The sequence below is a fragment of the Falco biarmicus genome, chromosome 1, assembly GCF_023638135.1.
Source record: "Falco biarmicus isolate bFalBia1 chromosome 1, bFalBia1.pri, whole genome shotgun sequence".
Lineage (NCBI taxonomy): Eukaryota > Metazoa > Chordata > Aves > Falconiformes > Falconidae > Falco > Falco biarmicus.
In genome coordinates this window covers 12,814,814-12,835,312 of record NC_079288.1, presented here as the reverse complement: position 1 = coordinate 12,835,312, position 20,499 = coordinate 12,814,814, and the positions used below count along the sequence as shown (strand labels likewise).

The 20,499-nt window shown below is 55.2% G+C and overlaps 1 protein-coding gene across 5 annotated transcripts in view; it reads right to left on the bottom strand.

Moving 5' to 3' along the window:
* Window positions 1–20,499, bottom strand: part of SEPTIN9 (septin 9) — a 144,318-nt gene that overhangs the window by 32,686 nt on the left and 91,133 nt on the right. Inside the window, exons 1-2 of one of the 5 annotated variants that reach the window (XM_056361022.1) lie at window positions 5,451–5,488; window positions 4,124–4,288 (exon numbers count right to left, since the gene is read on the bottom strand). The exons of the other annotated variants lie outside the window; for them this stretch is intronic. The gene's annotated coding sequence lies outside the window, so the exon portion shown is untranslated. Of the gene's footprint in view, window positions 1–4,123; window positions 4,289–5,450; window positions 5,489–20,499 lie in introns of those variants that run through there. 5 annotated transcript variants of the gene reach the window in all.

The window sequence follows — 20,499 nt, the reverse complement described above, 5'->3', positions numbered from 1 at the left end:
AGCACCCCAGAGCCCTGCTCCACCAAACCCCCACATCCTGCCCTGCAGAGAAGCGAGGGGGCAGCCAGACCCTTGCAGGTCTCGCATGCCGGGGGGCACCTCGCAGGGGTCCAGTGCTCCTCCACTGCTGCCTCTGTTTCTCTCATCACCAGCAACAGGCTCAAAGCGGACCCAGCAGCAGGGTCAGGGGATGAATTTGGTGAAAATTCACCTTTGCAAGAGGGAACAGTATGGAGTGAAAAATTCAGCCACCTGGGTCACCCCACAGCTCAAGCAAACTTGCTCAAGTAATTTAAACTCTGTTTTGCCCCAAAGCGAAATCTCCTCTTTAGATGGGGAGATGCCCAGGCAGTGGCAAGGGGGTGCTCCAGCGCTGCCCAGGCAGCAACATCCCTGGGGGTCACAGCATCCACCTGGTACAAACCAAGCTGCAAAGTGGGTGCTGAGGCATCCTAAGGGTGCCCACAGACCTTCTGCACACACACGTTTCATCGCCAGCAGTGCAATGGATATGCCTCTGCACAAGCTGCGCATAAAGGGCCTTTCTCCGTCCTTTGTGTGCTTCCCCTTTTAAACCTATAAATTCCCACTGGAGGTAAAGAAGAAAGAATTTAGGGCACCCTAACCTTGAAAAGAAGGAAAACTCCATTCAAGCTGCCAAGCTGCCGGGCTGTCTCCTGCAGCTTAATTAATAGCAACCCATCCCCAGCAAGCTGCTTGCAGCGCCAGCTGTCTCCTCTGATGGAGGTGCTTTTCTACGAATAATAGTGCTTTGTATTTTGATGGGGAAAGGTCAGGAGGATAGCGGGAGAAGGATGGTGGGAGTGAAACACGTCGCTTCCCTGCAGCTCCCAGCACTGTGAGTGAATCCCGCTTGGTCCCCATCTGCTCCTGGGGTGATATCTGGGAGATGACGGCACCCCTCTATCAGCCTTGGAGTGATAACAGAGGGGTGTGGAAGCAGAGCAGTGGGGTGTGGGGAAAATTCAGACCTGTGGTCTGCAAGCCCACCACTGCCAGGAGGTCTGGTGAGCTCCTCCGGGTGCCACTTTGACAAGGTCCAGGACCCCCCTGTGGGGAAATCCCAGCTCTGCTCTTATCAGGAGCCACCTCGATAACAGCACAGGATCCACACTGCAGGGAGCTGGGGCTGGGTGACCCTGCCAGCTCTGTCAGGCCACCAGAAAGGGACAGTCCCCACTGCCACTTGGCTTTTGCATAAATGAACAAGCCATAAATAAATTCTGCATAAATAAATACATAAGAATGCTGAGGCCGAGAGCAATGTGGATGAATCCAAGGTGATGCAGCAATGCAGCACAGTGAGGGAAAAAAGCTGATACAGACCCAAGCCTTGGGTATGTGGCATGAGATGCCGACAGCCCCCAGGGCATGGCCATGAGACCACCTTCATTTCTGCTCAGTCACAGCAGACCAGAGCCAAGCACCATGTGCCAAACCAAGTTGCCACCTTGGACCCTGGGCCCTGGAGCCGTAGGGCGCTTTCTGCCTGCAGTCACCCTGCTGCTGGCTGGTAATTAAGTCTTCCAGCTCTCCTGACTAAAGGATGCCCCTGCGCCAGCCCAGTGCCAGCGCCTGGCTGGGCACCAGTGCCCCAGGGAGCACCACCGACATGGAATTGCTCTCCAAGGAGCACACCAGCAGCTCTCCCGCTTTTGCCAGCTGGCCCAGCCTTGGTGCTCACTGTGACTTCTGTCCCCTCCCTGTCCCACCCATGCGCCTCTGTGCCATCTAGGCTGCCCCAGCACAGAGAGGGCTCTGGTCCCAGTGCAGGACTGGGAATGTATCTTCCCTTCCACTAGTCTACCTGGGGGAATAAACAGAGATAAATGCCACCAAAGAAAAGCAGCATTAGGGCAGGTCCCTGTCCCACGTGGTCCCCTGCCCAGGCATCAAGGCTTTGCCACTTCAGCCCCCGGCTGCGCAGGGGGAGGACACAGCCCACAGTGCCCCCCGCTTCCACCCACAGCTGCCCAAGGAAAAGGTCCCTGTTGCTTAGCAAAGGGCCATTCATCACCAGGATTGTGTGGGATGAGAAAGGGTTAATGTGCTGCAGCTGGGCCAGAAATACCATCCAGGACAAAGAGAGACTTCATGTCACCCACATCCGCCCAGCACAGAAGAAGGGGCCTTAATCCGATTCCCAAAGAAAATGTGGCTTTTACAGCCCCGCTTGACCCAGCCCCTCCAGCAAGTTTTGCATCTGCAGCAAGAGTTAACCCAGTTTGGGAGAGGGCCAGAAAATGGGAAGAGAAATCACTTTTCTACAAGTTTGTGAGAAGGGAGAGCTGGGTAGAAGCGGCTGGACCCAGGCAGTGTCCCTGCAGCAGGACACAGGGGACATGGGCATCTTAGCCTGGCAAGGTCTGGTGGCCTCAAAGCACCCCCCCGAGCAGCCAGACCTCGGCATTAGCTCTCATGTGATTTATCAGGGACTGGAGAAATTCCCATTGCCGAATTCCCACCGGGTGATGCTCAGCTGCACCCCACCGCAGCAATCACCGCAGCAATCACCGATGGCAATGAGGATGCACAGGGAGGGACCCATGAGCGTGCCAACACTGCCCGGCATTTTGGGAACCACGTCTCAGGATGATGAGGGTGAGCCAGCATGAACCGGAGAGCTTCAGAGTATTAACAATAGAGATCTGCCTCTTCTCTGAAAGGATGGGACCTTTCAAAGAAAGGGAACAAAGCCAGGGATGCTGCTGGGAAGCAGACAGTGCTCACACCCGCTACAGATGCAAATGAACTGTCTTTGCCTTCATCTTCCAGCCAGCAACAGCTGGGCACACACCCCATGGTGCTGCATCCCTCCCCTACAGGGCTCCTTCCCACCTCCCCAGCCCCACACCCCTTGTGACCTTGCAAGCCCACCTGCCCACTCCCCCGGGATGCCACAGAGCTGTATTTGCAAGATTAACTCTTTCAGCCCAGTTTTCATTATTATTTTTTAACAAACAAGCTAGCTTTACCATATGCTTCTCCACAAAGCACTTAAAAAATTTTAGACATAAATGAAATAAAATACAGATGTATTCAGACATAAGGTCACAGCACCCAGCAAGCGTAACGCCAGGAGTGCTGTCCTCCCCTTTCCCAGCGCAGCCTTCCCCACATACCAGAGTGAAGCTCTGGCACGTTACCCAAGGATCAACGTCTCCAGCGTGGGTTTTGCCCAGCCCCAGCACATCCTCAACAGGGCTGGATGTGGTGTCACAGCCATACGGAAATCACAGCATTTAAAACCACAGGCTATAAGAATTCCACCATGCTCAGAGAGGGGAAGTCTGGATTCCCCATGGAGAGGCATCCAGGAACTGCCGCTGCCGGGTTATTAGCCATCAAACCATTAGACCCCACCGCATCTGCATACCTCACGCTATGGCTAGCATATGCTACCAAGAATACCTGAGCTTAATGGCTGCAAGGTCAAATACATTTAATACACCACCACTGAGCTATCCATGAGCCCCACAGCCACACAGGTATTTTGCTCTCAACATGGAAAATCATGGACTGCAACTACAAAAGCATAAAAGGAATCACAGCTCTCAGAGCTATCGCAGTACTCCATATGCTCCAAGCATTTTTGGTTTGTTTTTTTTTCTATTCCAACACGCCCTTTTCTGTACTAAGGATGCCTTATAGCAGGGCAGACTCCCTGGACAGCTGCACTCCTCCTGGGTGCTATACCCTATAATCTGGAATCACACCTGGATGTGGCAGCAGCACTTGGGGATTTACACGTGATCGCAATTCTTAGGTTTTCTTTTACAGGGTGGTGCCTGAGCTGCCACTGGTCCCAAAGCCAAAGCTCAGTCAAGCGTTGCCTGCATGTGCAGATTCCCCATCACCCGGGCCAGGCCCACCTATCTCACAGGGGAATTCAGTCAAACCAACCAAGGGCCATCAGCACCAGGGAACCCAGGACCCCTCAGCCAACACATCTCCAACAGCGGCGAAAGCTCTTCCCACCCTAGAGCTGCACCACCGGTCTGCTCTGTCTGCCGCACTCACCAGCACCCACCATCCAAGGCAGGGGGAATTCAATAAAATTAAGCAACTTGCTTACACGAGGGATATGTAACCCAAAACTTGCCTGATGCTATAGTAGGGTGTCCCTGTGCTCTTCTGGTCCATGCAAGTTCACCTTTGACGCAGTGGGAGCGAGCCCAGGGTGCCGTGCAGGGCACAGGCTGCTCAGCTCATGGAGGGCTGCACGTCCGTGGGTCTGAGGAGGGGTTTGGGGATGAGATGGAGTGACCTGCGATTTATGGGAGGGCAGACACAATGCTCTGTCAGTGTTCTCTGGCCCTAAACTATGAAATCTCCAAGAAACTCTGCATAAACATCTCAGTGTATGCTGAAAGCCACGGCATGGGGCAGCAATATTGGCCCCACTGGAGGCCAGCTACCCCCCTGGCCCCAACCTGCCCTCACAGAGCCAGAGATAGTCCCGGCCCAAACACACCAGCCCAGCTCCCTCCCGGATGCTTCTTCCCTGAATGAATCGTGGTCACAGCAGGAATGGACATAAAAAGCCTGGTCTGAAATCCTCTGGCACGAAGCCTCCCCCGCGCGGGGGCTGCCTGCAGGCAGAAGCAGTGGGTCGCAGCACCGGCAGGAGCAGACACCCCCACCCCCACCCCCCCAGGTGCCTCCCAGGGGTGTAAAGGTGCCAGTGGGTCATGGGGGTACGGGGGAAAAGAGGGGATTCCCACGGGCACCCCCCGCACACAGCCCTGTCTGCCCCTGCCCAGCACCCCCAGCCTCTGGACTCTGCACCAGACTAAGGCAGAGGAGAAAAACCGTGCGCTCAGCGAGTCCAGAGCGCGCCCACCGTGTCACTTCATCACAGATTTAAGTGACACTGTATGTATCACTGTGTGATACAGTATGGATCAATTTTCTATGGCTGCTGTGCAAACAGGCATCAGGGCTGGTGGGAGAAGGATGAGGAGATGCCGTGAAAATGAGAAAAAAAAAAAAAAAAAAGAAAGAAAAGGAGGGAAAAAAGGCGGAAAAAAGGGGAAAAAAGGCGAAAAAAAGGGGAAAAAAAGGCAAACTTCCCAGCTGGGACAGTTTGCAGGGCTACAGTGCTGCGACACTGCACGGAACAAAACTGTGGCCGCACCCGCGCCGCGCAGCACCCGCGCCGCGCAGCACCCGCGCCGCGCAGCACCCGCGCCGCGCAGCACCCGCGCCGCGCAGCACCCGCGCCGCGCAGCACCCGCGCCGGACTCGAGCGTGGCGTGACCAGGCTGCCTCCCCCGGCGCCCCCCGGCCCCGGCTTCTCCATCTCCCGCCGCGGGGTTGGGGCGACCACCCCTCCCCGCCCCCCGCCCCGAGCACCCCGTAGCCCAGGATGCCTCCTAGCCCCGGACACTCCACCCCAGCCCCGGGACCCCCCAGCCCCGCGCACTCACCGGGCGGCCGCAGCTCCGGCGCGGGCCGGGGCCGGCGGGGGGAGGGGTTTGGCCGGGGCTGGTTCAAAAGAGCCAATTAAAGAGAAAAGCCGCGGGGGGGGGGGGGGGGGGGGCGGTCCGCGCCTCGTGGGCTGTCCCACGCATGGGCACCCGCTGCTGGGGACAGCGAGCGGCCGTCATCCCCCACCCCCGCACTGCGGGGCCGGGGGTCCTGGGGGCAAGAAGCCGAACATCTCCCCCCTGGAAGGGGTCAGATCACCCCTGGCAGGCAGCTGGGCAACCCCATCCCCCACCTTTGGGTTTGGGTTGGGTTTTTTGGGGGCGGGCGGGTGGGGTGTGCGCAGGCTCCGGGTGCCTCTAGCACACAGTGCATCCCCCTGCGTGGGCAGGGACAGGGACACGGGTCCCGGACACAGGCTGCAGCTCGGGTCTGGGGGCACGCTGGGGCAGGACAGGCGAGAGGAGGGGAGCGCAGGGGGCTGCTTTCAGGGGCACTTCCCATGGGCGCTGGGAGCTCCTGAAAAGCGCCGGGGAGGGGGATTCCCCTCACTGCCTGGCTGGCCTGGTGCCACGCACCACCTGCCAGCGCTCACAAGGATGCTCGGGGATGTCCCCCAGCGCTCATCAGAACAAGGGGCCATCAAACACCAGGAGGTTCCTTCCCCATCAGCTCACAACCAAATTCCAGAGCAGAAACCAAGGAGAGAGACAACCGCAGGCTGCCAGCCCTCCCTTGTGTCACCAGACACACTCCTCACAGAAATGTGTTTCCCAGGGGAAGCAATGCCAAGAGCATCGGCAGCGCGGCCAGCAAAGACGATACAGCCACACGTTCACAGGCAGGCGAGGCTGCAGCAGCCCCTTCCTGCTGCCTGCACAGATCCATACCTGGTCCCCCCTGGCTGCGGTAGGGCTCCCCAGTTCAGTACGGATCCTTTCACGGGCAGCACGCTCACCCTCACCTGGCATCGCCAGCAGCCAGGTTCCCTTTTCCCTGCAGGGTTGTGGGAGCGAGGTGAGGGCAGCCTGCCTGCAGCAGGGTCCCAGCCCACTGCCCACTGACAGCCCAGGGACCCCCCACTGCCTGGATCACATGGGGTTGCTGCCATCCTGCTTCAGCCCCAGGACCCAGCACTGGCCTCTGTGACTCCCCTCTCCCGCTCCCTGCCTGCTCCGGCCCCGGCGCTGAGCCACAGCCCAGCACCTCCCCATCCCACCACCACGAGCCCAGGCAGGCAGCACCATGAGCTCTGCCTCCCTCCTTAGCACAGGCCCTGACAAAGCCTTCCCCTCACTGCTGCCCCTGCTATTCTCCCCTTGATAAGCCACTGCTCTGTTCTTCCCCTCCTCACCCTCCGACATCGCATGGCCAGGGCTCCAGCTTGCCTGCTCCACCACTGCCCTCCGCACGGCTTCGGAGCCCCCAGCACGGCCCCCGCCACAGCTCTTTATTCCCGGAGGCTGGGGAGAGCTTGAGCAGAGACACTTACTCAACCAAGGATCACAAGGAGGACAACGCTCGCTGCCCGGTGTCTCCAAGAGCCAAGGATGCTCCAGCACCTATTTCAGCTGCCACCCCAGCAAATCTCCCCCCAACTTCTGAGAAGTTTTCCTCAGTTCCCTTCGTAAAGGTCTCGCAGAGCAAATCCCTCCTGGCTCACTGCCTCCCGCACCACCAGACATGAAAAGCATTAGAGTTTCTCCCTGGGTAATGTGAGTAAAAGCTTCTCACATCAAAGGCACCACATGAGTTATCCCACCCCCATCCCTCCCATGCGGCAGTGCCAGGGCTGCCTCCCCTGAAAACACGGCAGCCTCAGTGGTTGAGGTGCTGACTACACTTGAGACATACTTCTGATTTTTTTTTGTCTTATTTTTAATTTTTTTCTTAAACTTAGCCACAGACGGGAGAACTTGGGTGACTCTGAGCCAGGCTCTCCTGGGGGCAATGCGAATAGCGTGGTGCTGGTGTGGGTTTGCCCACTGTCTGGCATGCGGTCACCCGAGGGAAAGCGGAGTAAAAATATTCCCTGAGCCAGTCCTGCCTGCTCATTGCCCAGCATTAAAGGAAGCCACGAAGTGTCCTGGAGCAAAAACACAAGCACCCACCGAGGGAGCAGATTCACATACGTTTCTCAGCAGCCTCGACAGCTCTGTTCCTCCATCTGCGCAACAGAAACTACATCCCCCCCTTTGCAAAGCGCTTTCATATCTCTACAGCAGAGCAGGGCGAGGGGGTGTTCACCATCCCAGAAACAGGGAGCAGCATTTACACCCCAAACAACCACCGCCTCAGCACAAAGCACCGGGGGAGAGGCAGCAGTTGCAGACACAGCAGGAACAGCCGCGGATTCTGAAGATGAGGAGGACTAGAAAATAACTTCAAACACCACAGGGATTTCAAAAAGTCAGAGGACCACATGGTTTCTTGGCCCATTTAACAGCGTTCTTCATCCCTTCATCCCACACAGCAGTTGTTCCTGCCAGATCACTGCCTGCCAGGGCTGCTAGGTTAATTTTATTGCTGGAACACTGAAACAACCTTCATTTGCAGGGGGGAGGTGGGAGGGCTCTGCCATTTAACACTTGGCCGCGTTCATGCTGTGATTAATATCACCCGATGTGCAGATACCAGATGTTCTCGGGGCAGGCTGAAGCGCATCCTAAATTGCACCAAGATGGAATTTTTGGGCAATTTTCAGGGAGTGCTGAGGGCAGGCACTAATGGGAGAGCAGAGATTTACACAGATATGCAAAAAAAAAACCCAAAAGCCACCAGGGTTGTGGCACCGGTCATAACCCCTAGTCCAGTCACAGTGCCATGGGCTGCATTCGGTAACCAACAGCTTGTCCTTTCAAGGGGCAGTTATTTCAGTTCCTGTTCTTCAGTGGGTCACAAGCGTCAGATTTCCATGTGTTCACAGCAAAAAAGAACTGCTGCTCCTCAGAGCTTCAGCTGCAGGAAGGAATTGCTGGTCCAGGAACAGCGAACACTTGTAAGGTTCGACCTCTCCATGCTACTTCCCCAGGGTCCCACTGGAAGCCCACTCCAAAGCCCCCCCCCAGCCAAGCGCCTCACTCCATCAGCAGCCCCTCCCCACCCCTGCGGGGCTGCCCGCTGGGAGGGGTGCCCTGGGGTCACCTACACAGGTGTCCCTTTAATTAGAACCAAATCCTATGGGCGCTGGAGACCGGTCATTCCAGCTCTCTGGAGGCCACGAGCTGCCTGGCCGCAGAGCTGACCTCCACCAGGGTGATTTCTCCTGGCTCACTGCTGGGTGCTCGGTGCTCTGGGGGATCTGCTCGTGCTGAGTGGAGCTGAGACCGGTGGCCTGTCCATCTCCAGCACGATGCAACTCAGCGCTTACTTTAGGAGGGGGAGCACCTTGCTGGGCTGAGTGGTCTCAGAGCAGCGTTTGCAGCAAAGTCTCTCTGCAGCTCCCTGCAGCTCTTTGAGCATGGAGGGGCTCAACCAGCAGATACTGAGGCCCAAATCAATCAGGAACGACTTTGCTGGAGCATCTTCAGCATGGCAGAACTACATGACACCCACAAACCTCACTATGGGATTTCAGAGACCTCTCGTCTCTTTGCATGGTTTCTTTCTGCTCTGCACCCTTCCTGCTGATCCCACACACGGCCCACGGCTGATGTCCTCAGAAAATTAATTCGGGCAGTCTCAGGACCTGCTGATTTTCTCTCTTCTTCTTTGCCTGGGTTTGAGAACTTGGAGCTGAGGTTTGGGTCATACTCACGTTCCTCAGACCAGGTCATCCTCATACTCCCCCACAACCACGGCCAGGCTGTGGTTCACACACCACTTTGGCAGGGCTGGGTGCTGCTGATTACGTGACTGGTGGCACTCACCAGCACTGGTGTCACCAGGGCTCACACCACAAGAGAAAAATCAGAGAATAAAAAGAGGGTTCAGGGCAGAAAAAAATAGTGCCTTCGGCTGCAGGCAGGAAAAGAAGCAATGAAGAAGAGCGCTTCCCCTCCCTGAAAATCCACTGCTGCCACTGCCGGCGTCAGCCACGCTTGCTGCCGGCTGGGAAAGCGTGGGAGCGTGTGCGTGTCCCTGTGCCCGGGCAGGACCTGCAACGACCACGGGCGTGAGAAATCCCACATCCCACGGGGCTGCCTCTTTGTTTCTACTGAAACAGTACGGTCTGGCGGACACCTAAAGCCTGGTTTGGGGGGTTTTGTTAGAGCAGGAAGGAAGGGTAATACCTCTGCGGGCTCCCAGTTCCTGCTGTAAAGGACTTCACCCAAGCGAAGTCTCTCTCTGTCTCTCCTCCAGCTTTTCCCATCACAGAATCGTGTTGTGCATACAAAACCATCACTGAATTGTGAATTTACACCCAGAAACCAAAAGTAAAAGATCTCTGTTATTCAGTTCTTTGAGCAAAGGTTAAATCCAACCAAATACATCAGCTTTCGCAGACAGGACAAGCGTTTGGCAGCCAGCGGGAAGGAACGGGAACGTGGGAATTCCTCCTACGACTTGGCAACGAGCTCTTCCCCCGGCATGGGAGCCCTCTGGGGTCTGCTCAGCCTCCACCGAGCTAAGAAAGCCCCTCATTCAAGCACTCAGTAATCTCACAGGACATCCTGTAGCTCAAGGAGGAGTTTGGATGAGAGGGGCCAGATGGATTCAAGTTGCTTAATTGCTGGAGAGAGAAAGAGGAAAGGTGGGGGTAGCAGACCTGGCGCTGAGATGTCCTAACCTGCTGGTTGGAGAAACACTTCTCTTCGCGAGTACAGAAGGCGTCTACAGCACATTAGCTACCGAGTTGGTCTAACATAAGGCTCCATCGTAGCATGAAAGAAGCTGCACTAACATTTCCAAGTCCCTCCTTTTATACACCGAGGCATTAAAAAGCAGCAGGCCAGGGGAACAAGCGTGTGATGTCCTCTCCTGGAAAAGGCTCTCCCCAGCGGGTGCTCCTGCCCTGCCCAGGCACACACAGCCAGGACCTGCCTGGCCTGGCCCCCGCGTACTCCCGGCAGCAGGGGACAGGGGCAAGCCAAGCTCTGCTGAGGGACAGCTGGCTTTTGGGGGCAGCCACCGATGCAGTTGGACATCCAATGCAAGTTTCCACACCAGGTCCAACATGCTTGTGCTGGGCATCTTCATCCAGCACCATCCCAACACCAAGACAGGCCCTGAGGCTCTCTAATAACGGCACTTAATTCCACCAGAGCTCCCAGGCCCCTGGCACGGCATTCAGCCCCTTCCTTCCTTGCCCCCGCTACTCCTGTCATCCCACTCCCCATGACAGGACACATCTTGGGTTTTGATGTTTTTCCAGCATCAGGGTGATGGGGCAAGTGCTGCGTTCAGAGACACAGAAGAGCCAAGACATACATCCTAAAAGGTATTTAGGCATCTAATTCTAATTTGGCTGTAATGCTTCCCAAGAGATTTCAGCACATATATCTAGGAACATCAGCATTTGAGACATGTTTAGGGGCAGTCCTACACCACAATCACACCAAGTGGGGAACGAAGCACACAGCACGCCCAGTCCCGCCATCACCGCTCCACCCTACGCAGCGTTACGTATATGTAGACTGAGACCAGCGCTCAGGACCAGGAGCATGGTGTCCTCATGTGCGTCACAGAGGCCAGCAAAGCAGCTGGTTGCATGTGCTGGGAAAGTGGAGACACTCAAATTAGTAGCTGCTACTGAATAAGCTGTCAATGGACCATCAGGAACCATCACAGGAGCTGCTGGGAAGGTAGTCACTTGGAAAGCAGAGCTTGGCTTTAGGTGTGAATAAAAGAAACATTCCTTCAGATCTACTGTGCACACTTGGTGCTTGTTTTGATTTGGGGGTTCATGTATTTATTTGGCTCTCTTACACCTAACCCCTAGCTTTGCAGCACCACAGACCTAACACCGCAACAGCAGATCGTATTTTCTGGTGCAGTGGAAGGAGATCCTTTCACAGGATGTACTCAGAGCAACTCCCCCGGCCACAAACCTGCAGGACACCAAGGGTCCCCCCCAGCCTTGTCTCCATTTCCTACAAGGACTGGAGAACGTGGCTAGGGGATGCTCCAGACTACAAGTCCCCAAGGAGGGGAGGCAGCAGCCACTGACCCACGGCAGCATGTGTCCCTGGCTCCAATGCACCAGGCGCCGTGCTCCCCACCGGCTCATCTCAACACAGCTCATCAGCCAGCACAAAGCGGCCACCCCGCTGAGCCCCATCACCCCATGAAAGCAGAACAGCCCCACAGCGACCCAAGCGCTGCTCAGAGCTGCCCTCCTCCCCAGCTGCAACCTGCAGATAAAGGCAACGGCTTCTCTCTGCAGCACTCGCAGCCTCTTAAAGGTCACGGGCCCCATTAGGTTTGAGGGTTTGGGTTCTGCAGGATACAGCTCTTGTTTCTGATACCTTCTTGTAGCTGAGAGCAGAAAGCTGCTGACTTCAGCACGCCCCTGGGGGCCCAGGTCCCACCACATCCCCACAGCACCAGGAGTGCTCTTGGGGCACCAACCATCACTCATGTGTTTGGTCCTGAAGGAAAAGCATCACTAACCTCCATAGTTTAGAATCATTCAAGCCAGGGCTGGGGTGCAAACTTTTTTTTTTGATGAAGAGCAATGGGGAAACCAGCTGCGCCTCCAACTTCACCAAGGGAAAGAATTCTACCCAAGGAAAGCCACGTCCTGCCAGGACGCTGGACCACTCAAGCTCCTCCACCCCCATTATAAATCAGCTCCACCATGCGAGGGGAGGGAATTTTAGGAAACTACCCTGCTGGAGAGAAGGGCTGGCAGAATAAGCCACCAAAATGCTCCCGTGGTCCTTTATGGCCCTGGTAACTCATTTGCTGTCAAGACCTCCACCCAAATGATGCACAAAGCACCTTGGCTCCAGCAAGTCCTGTGAGTAGGGGAGAGGCTACACACCAGGTATTGCTATGTCTACCTGAAGAGTCAAAAACCCCACAGCTCAGCACCCTTCCTTCACCCTGTGTGCCAGTGAACAGTGAACAGCAGCCACGTCCCACCAGACTCTTCCCAGAGCCCCAGCACACAGACCCTGGAGCTTCTGGAAAGCATCCTTGAACCAACCACTTTGACAGCCCACCAGCTTGCCAGGACCAGGGGATAGGTAAAGCCTGAGGCACAAGAAACAGGAATGCAAAGTCAAGGCATGAAAATATCAGTTTCTTCTCTTTTCATCTCACAGGTTTTGTGTCTGAGGACCAAGTACCACCAACTTCTGACAGCTTGGCCAGGCCAAGCTCTCTTGGGCTTTGCCCTTCCGAGGGCAAAGGCCGGGTGCTGGGTTTAGCCCTGGGGAGCTGTGGGCAGCTCCAGCACAGCCTTACTCTACCCAATGCATGATGGATGTCCCTGCCCTCCCCATCCCAACTCCTATGCAGGGCAGCACACACGATGTCTGGGCAAGGCAGGATCCCAGAGTCTCATAGAGACGGGCTAAATCTCCCTTCTTGTGCCCCAAATTGCCCATTCATTTCAGATTTCAGACAAGCTGAGTGACCAGTTTTCGCCTCCCTACTGACCTGCGTTCCGGCGAGACAAGTGCTGCCCTCTGCCCCCTGAGGAACCTTTCAACGAGCCTTTCCAGACCCTTTCCCAAACCTTTCTGTGCCTCTCCCACTGCTGCAGCGCCAGGGCTCTGCATCCCTCCGCAGGAGCCGTGGGAAGGAGGGCACGTCCCGCGTGGGGACGCGCTGGCCCGCAGTCAGACGGAGGGAAGGGCTGGGAGGGGGACCCCGGGGGTCAGCCAACAAGAAGAAGAAAAATAAATCAACCACACAGTGATTTACACAGCGGCATTCACTCCTTCCTGCAGCCCACATTTTCGCCACAGCTGCTCAGCAGAAGCTGGAGACACTGAATCTCCTGAAGGGCTCCAGGACACTGCTCTGGAAGGGTGTTTCCTCTTCCGATTAATTCTCCCCCATCTCTCTCCCCACGGGCACCTGGAGCCCCATGGACCCGATGGTGCTGCGTGGCTCCATCTGTGAGGTTTTGCTCCGGTGCAGGGCGAGCAGAGCAGCAGCTGGCTTCAACACGGCACCGCTCAGGACAGCAAAGCCTTTTCATCCCCCGCTGTTCCATGTGACCACCCTCCTGGTCCCTGCACAGTGTTGCAGCCATGTAGGCAAATGGGGATGGCTCCGAGGCAAATAACCGTACTTCTGCCCCAAAACAGCCACACCATCTGCTCCTCTGGCCCTGCAGCCCCAAGGCAGCCCCTCCAGCCCACCCACCCACCCACTCCTGCCCCCCATGCAAGCAATGCGAGCACCAGGGCTGGCTCGCACTCCCTGAGCTTTAACCAGCCCCAGCAAGTTGTGCAAGAGCAGTGGGCACCACTGATGTGTTACGGGGCTGCATACACAGCTTTAAGCCAGTTGTAACTACCCTTGGGAATTAAATCAGCCTCGTCTTTCCCTCCTGCAAGTTTGTTGGCCAAAGCTTTTCCCGGGAAAAGTGCCCCATGGAAAAATCTGGGAAAACAAACAGGGTGTGTCTAGCCAAATCCCTAGCCCCGAGGGCTGCGCAGCTCGGTTTTTAGCGGGGTTTTGTGCCATGGTGAAAGGTGAGCATCAGCAGCCTGCACTACCGGCCTCCTCTGGCACACAGCAGCGTGCTGGGAATGGTACTTACCCGCTCCTGCTCCTCACTCCTGCAGAGCAGCCGGGGCTCCCACCACCTCACGTGAAATGGAGCAGGAAAAGAAGGGGTCAAGGAGGAAAGGCAGGGAGGAGGATGGTAGGAGCATAGCATAATGCTCCTTTCATGGTAAACCCACCCGAGAGGGCACCCGCAGGCTCTGCTTCTGCTCCTGGAGCTGGAACAACGCCTCCCAGAGTGACTCAGGTCCCAGCACGGGTGTAAGAGGTCTAATTTTTCTTCCATTATGAGCAATTGAATGATTCCCCGTGACTGTTAGGAAGAATTCAGCGTGAGTGAGCTCAGACCAGCCCGAGGTGCTACAGAGAAAAGCTCCAAACCATACCCTGCTTGCTCTGCCTGCAGCTCCCACCTCATTCCTCCACTGCAACTGTGGGCTCCCAGCCACGTGGCATAGCTGGTTTTTAGCCAACAGATAACATTTTTGAATAAAATCACCTAAATCCCCATGCTCCAGCCAACAAACCGGGGTTTGAGGAAGCTTTCCATAACGGGGCAGTAATCCCCAGTAAGCTGAATGACATCTGAAGATGCAACACCCCTCAGAGAGCTCCAGCGAGGACCACCCTGCTCTGCAGAGCCCCTGCCCTCCCCTCCTCACTGCCCACCCTTCCCCACGCTGTCTGCACACAAATATTCTCATTTCTCTTCTACCCTTGTGCATCTGTCCCGGGCAGCGGGCTGCTGTTCCCTGCCTGGCCAGGCAGATGGTGCTCAGCCAGCACGGAGCGGGGACCCTCGCTGCCGCCGATGGAGCCAATAACGCAACTGTGGTTTCCGCTGACAGATGCGGAAGGTCCAAACAAACAGGACCGACTCAGATCCTCATCATCTGTTTTAGGCTTTTGCCCCTCACTTTGGGCGGGAAGGTGGCAGACAAAGCGGTCGCAAACGTTTCACCAAAACCAGTGCTTTCCCAGCGCTCTCTTTCTGCTGGAAATTCACTCCGCTGACACTTTCCCCCCGCTTTTGATCAGCTCTCCCCACACGTTTCCCTCAAAACCAAACCACAGCGAAGCCCAGTGGAGCAGGAAACAATTTGCCCATTTTCCTCCTTCCAAAGTTGGGGGTGTGGGGGTCTGGGGGCACCAGCAGGGCCCCTCGTCCTGGCGGAGGCTGCTGGGCGCAGGCAGCGGGGGACACAGCCTTTCCATCACATCGCCCCAAGGGTCGCCCTCTTCCACCGTGCTGGATGTCGGATAATATTTCTCCAGTCCTGTTTTAACACTCACACCATCTTGGGAGCAGGAAGCTTAAGCCATTTCCTGCGAGGCATTGCTCTGCCCTTCAAATATTTTCGACCTCAGTGCAAGCTGTTTTAAAACCAAGCCTGGCAGCTGGAAGTGCAAAATCAGAGGAGGGGCTTGTCGAGGGAAAATTCGGTTTGCAAAACTTACCCAGTCCCCGCTGCCGCAGAGCGGTAAAATAAATATTGCCGCTGGCAATAAAATAGAAAAATTAATTTTGCATGTCTAGAAATGAGAAGAAAAAGCAGAAACTCAAAACAATGTTTTTTGCGTCCCTCCCAAGGGACGCGGCGCTGTTCCCCAGCAGAAAGCCACAGCCATGTTCCCCCCTTGTCTCTGCAGCCCATGATTTCAGGCTTTCCCAGCTTTGCTCTTTCAGTGGAGCCCAAATGACGGCTTGCTTTGCTCACTCTTCAAACAACCATCCCACAGACTGTCTGTCCCACACATGAGCTGAGATAACCCCAAAGAGACCCTTCCCGCTCCTCTGACCAGGGGAGAAGCCAAATGCTCATTCCCTGAAGCTCTGCAGAGCAATCTCAGGCCGCGCCAGGGCAGAGCCATAACCCCCATGGACCCAGGCCAGCAGCGCTCAGCCCCATCCCCACATCACGCTCTCAGCAAGGAGCAGTCACTGCTCAGCCCCATCCTTGCTCCCCAAGCCCGAGGCCATGCGTGCAGAGGAAGGATCCAGCGCCGTGCAGCATCCCAGAGAGCCCCTTCTGCAAAGACAAGGACCCCGACTGTGCTGCCCAGAGGGTTTGGACAGAGCAGGACCAAGATCGAAGACTTTTGGATGGGGCCTGTCTGAGCAGGAGCTGCCAGGACAAGGAGGGAGGTAATGCTCTCCCTTCTGCTTGCTCTGAAGCTAAGGGCAGACATGGGTGACAGCACAAGCCCCGGGATCCCTTCTGCTACTGCAGCAGCTTCACGGAGGAGATGCAGCACGCACTGGGCTGGGAGCCACGGGGCCAGGAGGGCAGCAAGGCCAGGCTCTCCTCTTGCTGCTTCCTCCCCTGCTGCTCTCCTTCATAACCCATGCTCCTTACTGCTTCCCTCTCTAACCAAACAGGGATTTAAATAAAGCTTTACTGCGCTGTCTGAGCTCCAGAGATGTGCCCAGGCATCACCAAGGAGGGGACAGCAAGGAGGTGCCAGATGGTGATGGAGAGCCCTGGGGCAGGGTGAGCAGGGTACACTGCTGCTGGTGACACTCAGGCCAGCTTCAGCTCCAACACAAGAAAAGCAACCCAGTGGCCCAGGGTCCGATGCAAACGTGGCCTCTGGGGAGATGCCGGGTGACAGTAGCCAAGGGGGGAGGCAGAGAGATGGCAGCCCATCACCTGCTGCTGCCCCTGGCTGCTCCAGCCCACGTGTCACACATGAGCACTGGTTATCTCTTCCCAGCTCCTCTCCAGGTGACACATGGACACGTGGCCATGCTGCAGGGAAACAAAGCCAAGCCCCAGGGCCCATGCAAAGGTCTCTGCTCCACCGAGATCCCACCCACAGAGCTGCTCCTTCGCCAGACTTTGCCCAGGAACCGAAACCACGAAGCCAAGAGGAAACCCCACAGCTCCTTCAGGGCCTCGCAGGAGCCCTTCACCTCCCAACCTCAGGGTGAGTGTTCCTGGGCTGTAAATAAACTTTTATTTACTACACAAAGTAGGGCAAGGAGGACCGTTTCCCGAGGGATGGTGGGAGGAACATCAGCGTTTTGGCAGGATCTCAGATTTCATCTGACTCTACAATGTGACTTCTGGAGTCCTCAGTAGGAGCCACACAGGGCAGGACAACACCTCTCCTGCGGTCACATCCCACCCAAGTCCTGCCTGTCTTATTGTTTCCAGTCCAAATGGGAATCTCCCTAGGGCACGGCTCTGCCAGCCACCCTACGCCCAGGATCGCTGAGTCTGGAGAGAGCACAGCTGGAGCAGATTCACCTCCCACATCCCACAGAGCAATGTGCAACAGAGATCCATCCTCTGCAGATGTGCCACGATGGATCTAAGGCTGCCCTCCAGGACCACCCATGGCTCCCTGCTCCCAGCACTGATGTGCTGCATTATCAAGGTCTCCCCCACATTTCAGAGCACTGAACTACCTAAAGCCTGGGCATCAACCTCAGCGCCCAACTGTGTCCTCTCGTCTTCTCCAAGGCCAGCAAACTGGGTGGACAGGGGATCCTGGGGGCGGTGTGACCTCGGGGAGGGCTCAGCAGCCTGTGAACTCAGCCTCCCACTTCCACCCCCTTTATCTGCACATTGGGCTGCAGGAGGAAGCGAGTTCAGCCAGAGTTTGTCTAAACAATTATGTTTTATCAGAAAAGCTGCTCAGATCTACTTCTTTTTTTTCCCAGGACAAATCTGGACAACTCCAAGGTAATCTCCATTCTCCTTCCTATCTGCACAAGATGGAAGCAGGCGAGGAGGACACGAGGCAAAGAGCATCCAAACAGCCCGACAGTGCCTGCTCCACCTCTCAGTGTCAGCAGTCTCCATCGCTCATAAATCAGGAGGCAGCATCCATCCCCACATCTGCTCTCCACACATCCAAACTTTGCCTTCCAAATCCTTTTTCCCCCTCCAAACCACAGGTTTTTCAAATTCAGGAGAAAGCAGACTGAAGATCAGAGCAGACTGGAGAAGGTTTTGATACAAAAAACATTTGGTCTCCTCCCTCTCCTCCTGGACAACTGAGGTCCTCTCTATTTGTGGACCCACTCCAGTAAGCTGGGCAGAGCAGCTTCTCCCACCCTGCACGACCCCGCTGCACCTCTGTGACCAGGACCAGCAATTTCCTTATCACCAGCTGAACCTCGAAGAACGAAGGACTCAAGGCAAGGACCAAACCCAAGACATCTTGCCACCAGCTCCTTGTCACATATAGAGAAACCGGTGTGGGTAGAGGAATTCACCCAGGACGATGACCAGGATCTCCTGCCATACAACCTTTTGTCGTTTTCTCAGTGTTCCTCTGGTTCTCGGTCCCTGAACTTAGCTCCACTACAAGCTCCACTACAGATGGGAGTGAGTTGCCACTGAATGCTCCAAGAACATCATGCATGTGATGCAGGACAGCAACCTCTATGCCGTAACAGCATGAGCCTGCAAGTTTATAGCTTCAGGGCCTGTAACCAAGGACTTACCCTGTACTTCCAGGTACCAGAGCTGCAGAGAAGGTTTCAGAGGACACCACCGCTTTGGCGCGTCAGTAGAAAGCAGCACAGCCTCCCAGGTAACAGCAAATAACAAGCAGAGTAAACAAAATTTCCCATCCAGAGTCATAACATGCAGGGGAAGCAAACGCAGGCAGGGGCTCCAGCCCAAGTTGGGTGGGCAATACCTGTGGTGTCCCTCCGGATCTACCCACCACAGGTGAAATACGCCCCAGGTGCATCCATGCTGGAGCTGAAAGCAACGCCCTGCAAGACATCTAAGACTTGTGAGCTACCACGCAGCTGTAACTGAGAAAGCTCCTTTTGGGAGCCTGTGTATCATTAACTTATAACGCTGCCCTCTCCTCCTAGGCACCAAACCCTTTTGGATTCCCACCTGATCTTTCCCTGAGGTCTCCCCAAACTGAGCTCTTCTTTGAGAGAGGGAAGGAATGCCTGTCCTACTCCATGCACAGCAAGAGAGGAGAGGGGAGAAGACAGACCCATCGTGAAAGGTTAAAATACTGTTGATAAGCATCAAAGACAGTCTGACCCACGCACTTAACATCAATGATTGTTCTCAGCGACCTGTTCGCAGAACAAGCTGACACAAGGGGACCAGGTTTGCTGGGGGGCTGTCAAGCACTATCGATAACAAGGGATTAGTGGCTTGCACAGTTCTGTCCTGCTGCAACATCCCTCTCCACCTCCACCTCTTTGACTCTGGAAATAACATACAAGGGTCAAATTTGTCTCGCCTGAATGGAGACATCTCCAGCTGAACTGATTGCATAGGCTCTCTTTACATTCAGCAGAGAAAAACAAACCCTTTGAGGACAGAATTCACACCGGCCTAAGGGAGACATCCAGACGACCAGCTCAAGTGCAGACATCTCAAGCGAGACAGGGTGAACACTGTGCAGTGCATGTGGATGAAGCCATGTGCAAGGGACCCACTGGGAGCATTCACTGCAAAGGTCTGGCTCATAGATGGACAAAGGCTGGATTCACAAAGTGACAAAAGGAGGTAGCTGCTCAGCTCCCACTAAATGTTTTTGGACCCCTTGGAAACACTGACCACCCTAGAGTTGCACCACGGAAAGCCTCTGCAGACCCAGAATTCAGAGAACACACAGCGCTAAGACCACCCAACTCAGACACAACCCGGACACCATCTCTTTGGCTGAAAAGCTAAACATAAATCCAAGGTTATGCTCATATTTGCTAAAGCAGCAACAATCTTTGAACTTCAAGGTGCTGAAAGATGCTGAGTTTCAGTCATTCTTCATCCCTGTTGTAGAAATTGCCTTTGCTATGCAAAAACCAACTCACTGCTTCCCCACAGAAGAAACTGCAGAGAATACAAGTCAAGGAGGAGCCAAGCAACCCAAAATCTCCACACTGTCACCCCTCAGCTGGTACAGCAACCTTAGATGACTTGTTAAAAGTTATTTGCTTTTCATAAATCCATAAACATCTGCAAAGTTTTGTTGTTTTCAAAATGTTTTGGACCAGACCCTTTGGTCCAGCTTTGTTTCTCAGTATGTCCGGTACCATCCTCCTGCCAAGATAAAATCAAACAATTCAAGACAGTGAAATATTTATGCACGTGACCCTACAGAAATCCAAGGAACTTCTATGCAGACACCCATTCAGAAGACCAATGAAATGAATGGCCCAAATTCAACTAACCCAAAGGAAAGCAGCCCTCTCCCCAAGTCCCTCCTTTAAAACCTGTAACAGATGGAAGAAAAATTGGGCCCAAAAAAGCCAGAGCACAGGCTGCAATCCAAGCCCAGCTGCTTCTTCCATTTATAGCCACGTTCACTTCAGCTTTGTCGCAGCATCTTGGACAACACCAAAGTGTCTGTGTGCCTGTTTGTTTGCTGGAGGAGTAAAGAACACAACTGGCTTGCTGTCAAGTTATCTTTTTTGCTCACAACAATGTTTGATCTTCTCAA